This window comes from Pseudophryne corroboree, chromosome 6 (assembly GCF_028390025.1).
Source record: "Pseudophryne corroboree isolate aPseCor3 chromosome 6, aPseCor3.hap2, whole genome shotgun sequence".
NCBI classification, from domain to species: Eukaryota; Metazoa; Chordata; class Amphibia; order Anura; family Myobatrachidae; genus Pseudophryne; species Pseudophryne corroboree.
Genome location: NC_086449.1, coordinates 736099058 through 736105882, shown reverse-complemented (window position 1 = coordinate 736105882; position 6825 = coordinate 736099058). Strand labels below are relative to the sequence as shown.

Genomic DNA, 6825 nt, shown 5'->3' with positions numbered 1-6825 from the left:
TTATCTTCTGACAAATTCTCCACTCTCAAATAGCGAGCCTTCTCCAGGTCAAAGATATCTTTCAGGAACTGAACAACTTAATCCTACATTGAGTTGAAAATAATTTTAACAGATGATTAGCAAACCTTCTCCAGGTCAAAGATATCTTTCAGGAACTGAACAACTTGATCCTACATTGAGTTGAAAATAATTTTAACAGATGATTAGCAAACCTTCTCCAGGTCAAAGATGTCTTTCAGGAACTGAACAACTTGATCCTACATTAAAGTTGAAAATAATTTTAACAGATGATTACAGAATTTAAAAATATATTGTTAACTGCCACGTGTTTGCTGCCCACTGCTTAGTCAAAATAAAAGGTAGAGCTGTGCTAATAGAAGTTGTACCACTATGGGTGAAAAATATACTAAAAATGGTTTAATTCTTATTTGTTATTAATACATACAATCAGTGGCGTCACAAGGGGAGTGCGGCCCGCTCCCGGGTGTCACCTGCCGAGGGGGGACACCAAAATGCCGGATCCTGCACAGTGACAGGAGACGAGTGCTGCACTGTTATATTATGTGCAGCACTCGGCTCCTGTCACTGTGTAGGAGCCAGCACTGCAGGGACAGCACCCCTGGGAGTCAGCTTTAACCTTCCACACACCCCAGTAACAAAAAAATGAGTGTCAGGATGCAAAGCCCCCTCCCGCAAAGCCCCGCCCCTTTCTGTGCCTTCAATGGGCTAAAAACGGGTGCCGCCCGCGAAGCTGTGTCCCTCTATTTAAGCCCCGCCCATTCCCATAAAGCCCCGCGCCCTCTTTTCTCCCTGCCGCACCGGGTGTTACAGAAGTGAGTGACACCTCTGCATACAATAAATGTTTTTAAAACTTATATAGGTGCACACCTAAGTCAGTCTTACGCAAAGGGACGAATATCCGCCGATTAACCGGTATTTAAAAAGTATGAATATATAAGCACTTTTTCTTCTCCCCACTCCCGGGAACGAGGTGAGTCAAATGTAATTTGCAATCGATGTGGCACAGTTACAAATATAATATCATTATTAAGTGGATAGCTACCAATAAGCTTACCAAGAGCTGTTTCAAGCGGCACTCCCCCTCTCCTCTATGAAGTGTAGTAAGGGAAAGAGCTGCCCGCAGCTACCATTGGTTCCGTTTTCTCCTATAGTGGACACAAAAGGGGCTCCAGGGCTTGCTGTTTAGTCTCAACGCAGCTCAAATTTCTGGATCAAACGTCTGTCCATGGCTGTGAATGTGAAGCCGCACCTGTATTTCACCTTGTGTAGCAGTGTCCCAGAGGAGAGCCACAGCGAAAATGTATGCAGATGCAAGCTCCAAAAGGTGGTCAAAACCGCAGAGAAGATCATCGGGGCCAACCTTCCCTCAGTTCAGGACCTGTACCTATCCAGAGCTAAAAAACGGGCAACGAACATAGTAAAGGACCAGCTACACCCCGGCCACAGCCTGTTTAACTTGCTTCCTTTAGGCAGGCGTTACAGGGCGTTTTTTCCCCCAAGCGGTCCACCTGCTGAACTCCTGAACATTGACTGACTAGATGTATATGTAACTCACTTGTGTCCCTACGATATACCTATCTGTATGAATTTACTTGCCCCCCCCCCCCCCCCCTTCCACCCCCACCCCCTCCACCCCACCTGCTAATCTGTTACCTACTTGGCTGTTGTATAGCAAACCAAAGACAAATTCCTACTATACGCAAGTATACCTGGCCAATAAAGCTGATTCTGATTCTGGTATTGCAGCAACAGGTCCACTAACGAGTTTCACTCAAAGGAGCGTAGCCAGCTAGCTTGGTGCAACCTTTTGGCTTAAAGTGGATGAAATGAGTATTGTGAACTGTGAACTGGTCAGAATAGAGAGAAACTGGAAATAAATGTTATTGAGGTTAATATTGCTGTAGGAACAAATAACAGCCAAAATTTTGTGATTTTAGCAGTTTGTATGATTTAAAAAAAAAAACAGATCCAAAACCAAAACCCAAAAGGGCGGTTTTGGCAAAAACAAATAAAAATCCAAACCACGAAGGAGACACAGATCCAAAACAAAAACCTGTGATTTGGGGGGCGCACATCCCTACTTAATACATCTGCCCCTATATTGGAATATGAGAGACACTAATTAAACAAAATGCAAATGTTATTTTCTTTTTTTTTTTTTTACAGACAACAGTAACATAGGGACAGCTTTGACCTTCCATAAAATAATGGCAAACAAACTTTATTTTTGTAAAACGAGCAATCATTCAGTACAATGTTATCTTGTTTTTAAACCAAAGTTGCAGCACTTTAACTTCATTTGAATTAATGGATGTTACTTGCAGTGGAAGAATCAGATGTGGAAAACCATGCAACATGGGGAAAACATACAGACCCCACACATATAGGATCTTGGTCGGGAATTGAACTCATGACTTTAACTCTGTGAGGCAATCATGGTAACCACTACATCACCATGTGTCATGACTGTGGTTTTTGTGAACCCGGCGTGTATGTGAAGTCCGTGCGGATAACTGGAAGACTATGTGTATATTTGGCTGGTCTGTGGGAATCAGTGAGATGAAGTAGTAAGGAGCAATCCCTGACTGGGGATCGAACCCGGGCCTCGACAGAGGGAGCCGTATCCTGACCACTGGATCACCAGGGACTTGCTGTTGATAGGTTGGTGAATGTATTGGTGAGAACGAAATAGATATACTGTCACAGGAGTAGGTGTGTACTCAAGGTTACTATGAAATAGGTACTCTGGAGTTGCGCAGAACTGGGAGGAGAGCTGAAGACGTTGAACCGAACTGGTTACCAGTGAGACTGAGAACCGGGCTGGTTACCGGTGAGACTGAGAACCGCACTGTGAACCAGGCTGGGTACCGGTATAACTAGAATGCAACTGTAATCCGGGCTGGTACCGGATATAACTGGAAACGCCAGTGTATGTAGAACAATGACTGTTGCTGTGACTTTAAGACAAGGCTTAAGTAGAACTGAAGACTGTAGCCGTGACTGTAAGACGAGGTTGAAGAATACTGCGGCTGTCTCTTTAAGATGAGACTGAAGAATACTGCGGCTGTGTCTTTAAGATGGCACTGAAGAATACTGCGGCTGTGTCTTTAAGATGAGACTGAAGAATACTGGATATAACTGGTAACACAACTGTAATCAGGACTGGGTAGCAAAAGAGCAGAGTTTTACTGGAACTAAGGAAATAGTGTACCTCTAGGGAGCTCAGCAACTAAAAAAACAATTTATCTCTAGTTCATATGTGCGCCCAAATAAAAAAAAAGACAAATAATGAGAATAAGATGTACTCCCCTGGTTTAAACCATTTCTCTTCAAAATTTCATTTTTCTCAGAGAGCGACGTTTGAACATAAAAGGGAAGCAAAAGAAACACAAAGGTCCTTGTGTAGTACTGTTTAGGTAATAAAGACAGGAGAGAAAGGAAAAAAGTGACCCTTGTTGGGAGCACTCCCTCTTGGAAACAACTGTGATTGGAATTATGTATAACGTATTTGTTATTTAAAACGTAACCTTTAATTCTTAATGAATAATATAGGAGTACACACAAAGTATGTTTAAAAATTGATTAAATAGTTTGAATCGTAAATTCGGGAATGCAACTGTGAACATAAGGATGAAAAAAACATAATATAAAAGGCAAACGTGCGGTACAAGTTACGGTAAAACCAGAAGATTTGCCCGCCAGGTGTTGATTAATACAATAGACACACTACCCGTGAACAAGCTTTCTGTGAAACGTACGTTGGGAGGTGAACGGGGTCACGGTGAGTGCGCTCACGTGACCAAGAGACCGGCAGGAGAGGAGACCAGTGGAGCCGCTCAGACACACAGCTCATCACGCCGAGCTGTCAGCGGCAGGAGAGGAGACCAGTGGAGCCGCTCAGACACACAGCTCATCACGCCGAGCTGTCAGCGGTATCAAACTAGCAGGACACACGCACAGGCGTTCGCAAGTATTTCTTCAGATATATCCTGCATTTTCACTTTGTCTCCCGCTCTCCAGCCACGCACAATTGTAATTAAACACTGTGTGCATCAGTCTCATTCGGGCAAATCTATGCCGTTTTTATAATAAGGCACTTTTTTTCTATCAACTATATTCAATCTTTTCATTGCAATTTGCTGCTTTTAGTTGCCAGATATACAGAAACAAATTTTGACACTTTTTCAGTGTTACTCTCTGGCTGCTGATGAAATTACGTACAATCAGCAACAATCTACTTTTCGCATTGACAATTGAGTCTTTTTTCACATTTTGTTTCATAACTCTTATTTGACTCACTGTGGACATACAGCATATACAATACTATTTGTGTGCTTCCTTACTGCAAGTATAATTATTTATCAAAGATTGCAATTAAGACAGTAATTGACATTTCAGGCTCTAATGAATTAGTTAGCCTTAGTGTGGATAGTGGAGATCACGTCTTTTGAGATCTATTCCCTAATTTCTATCCACTCCTGCCAATCTGTCGTTTCAGCTGAATACATGATTTCTGGCACATTTCCATTCCCTGCCCTATACACTGTGTGAAGGGGGAGGGGGAGTATGGTGTATTGCTCAGGATCTTTTGCATATTCAGTAGTACCTATACTTGCAACACATTTATGTTTTGATATCTCTCAAACTTTGCTGGCATGTCATCAGAATAACTAGGGTTCATTATTGCCCTACTACATGTGGAAAAAATCCTCTGGGATCAATGTTGCATAGCACAGTATAAGCAACATATTGGCGGCTATTTTTGGCAAAACCGGTTGACCATATGATTTAAAACCTATGTATACCTATACATTTGGAATACACTTTGGTGCAATGATGGTTAAACATCAGTCTCTTCTTTAAGAGATTTTTTGCCCATTCTACCAGGCCTTGGGTGGATCTAACAATTGCATACCCATTATAGGTCTTTGCTTCATCAACTTTAATCTACTACCATACCACACCGTACATGCCCAATCTCGTCCGATCTTGGAAGCAATATGGTGTTGGGCCTGGTCAGTACTTAGGTGGCTGACCACTAAGGAATACCAGGTGTTGTAGGTCAAGTTTGAAGGCAATACCTTGGCTATTGCACCTATTGTATTAATCAACACCTGGCGGGCAAATCTTCTGGTTTTACCGTAACTTGTACCGCACGTTTGCCTTTTATATTATGTTTTTTTCATCCTTATGTTCACAGTTGCATTCCCGAATTTACGATTCAAACTATTTAATCAATTTTTAAACATACTTTGTGTGTACTCCTATATTATTCATTAAGAATTAAAGGTTACGTTTTAAATAACAAATACGTTATACATAATTCCAATCACAGTTGTTTCCAAGAGGGAGTGCTCCCAACAAGGGTCACTTTTTTCCTTTCTCTCCTGTCTTTATTACCTATGTAATAGACCCATGGGAGCACCATCGACAATCACCCTTTTTTTCTGCCTAAACAAGAACCTTTTTCTGTTCAATGGTAGATGGTGATTAATTCCAGAAGCTTTTCTGGTTCGTCGGTTTTCTTGGCAACACACATTAATTACACACCTATACAATCTCACTTAGTCTTGTGCGGCATCCTCAACCCCACCCTTTACCACGTAGTACTGTTTAGGTATAATTGCACATTCAAAGATGGACAATATGTCACCACACCAATAGTGATATGACTATGTGTCGGGATTTTAACCCCCCTAATTCAACCACTCACAATAGTGTGGAAAGAGAAAGGCATAAAAATCCTTCATTGGTAAAGGAACCGTCACCATAGATCTCAGGGGATGCCCCCTTCAGCAGTGAACACACAAAATAATAACTTGTGTGAGGCGTGTAAATCAATTCATTCTCATGACTCCATCACAAAGAAAAATAGAGGCAGGGAATGCCCCCTTCATTAGAACACTCACAGACTAAACCTTGTATACAGTATAGTGCAGAACAGGAGGGTCTTTATTCTCTTTTGAAATTCACATTCAGCTTCCAGGATAAATCCTCAAGGTAAAGTGAAATAATGTTCCGGTTTTGGACAGTATAAAAACACTTTTTATTTAAAAGAAATATTTAAAAACTCTAGAGAGCGTACCCGGATTGGAGAATTGTCCAGGATTATGATGTTACATTCATAGAAACAGGGCCCCGTCTAAGCAATCCCAGAGTCCTCTCCTCGCCAGGTAACATCCCTTCCGTTGGCACAGGTACCCCCACCTACGCGTTTCAATCCTCTAGGGATCTTTGTCAATGTGTATGGGGTAACCTGTGTCATGTGCAATTTATACCCAGTGCAATAAGTAATGCGGTACAGGTGTGCATAATTGGCAATCCGACCCTTCCCTCTGTATATCTATAATGAATTATACTTCCATTAGTTGTAATTCTATGAAGAATGCATAGTCCCGGTCTCAAACCTATACATTTCCCATCCCAATATGGCCGTCGGGTCACTTCCGTCTTCTCCAATATGGCGCCCGCCCCACTTCCACCGGCGGCATTTCACACAGTCCCCTGCGTCTTTCTGTACGTTACTCCACAGTGTGTCTATGGATGACGTCAGTTCCGTTCCCACCGGAAGTGCGTCCCTAACTAGTGACCTAACTAGTTTTATAAAAATGGCCCTATTAAAATCCCCCTGAACCCGAAAAAGAATGCAAAATGAAGAAAATGTCTTAACTTAATGAAACTGATATTTTGTAAAATTCATATTTCATAAGAACCACTGCAGCTCAAAATCGCTGTTCAGGCCCAAAGGTAACAAAATTTTATACTTATAGATATAGGTCATCTCCATTTTAGCTAAAGTGCTCA

The 6825-nt window shown here is 41.8% G+C and overlaps 1 pseudogene; it reads left to right on the top strand.

The window, feature by feature from the left end:
- The first annotated feature begins 4966 nt into the window (after positions 1-4966).
- LOC134936868 (5S ribosomal RNA) lies at positions 4967-5085 on the top strand (annotated as a pseudogene).
- The last annotated feature ends 1740 nt before the right edge of the window (positions 5086-6825 follow it).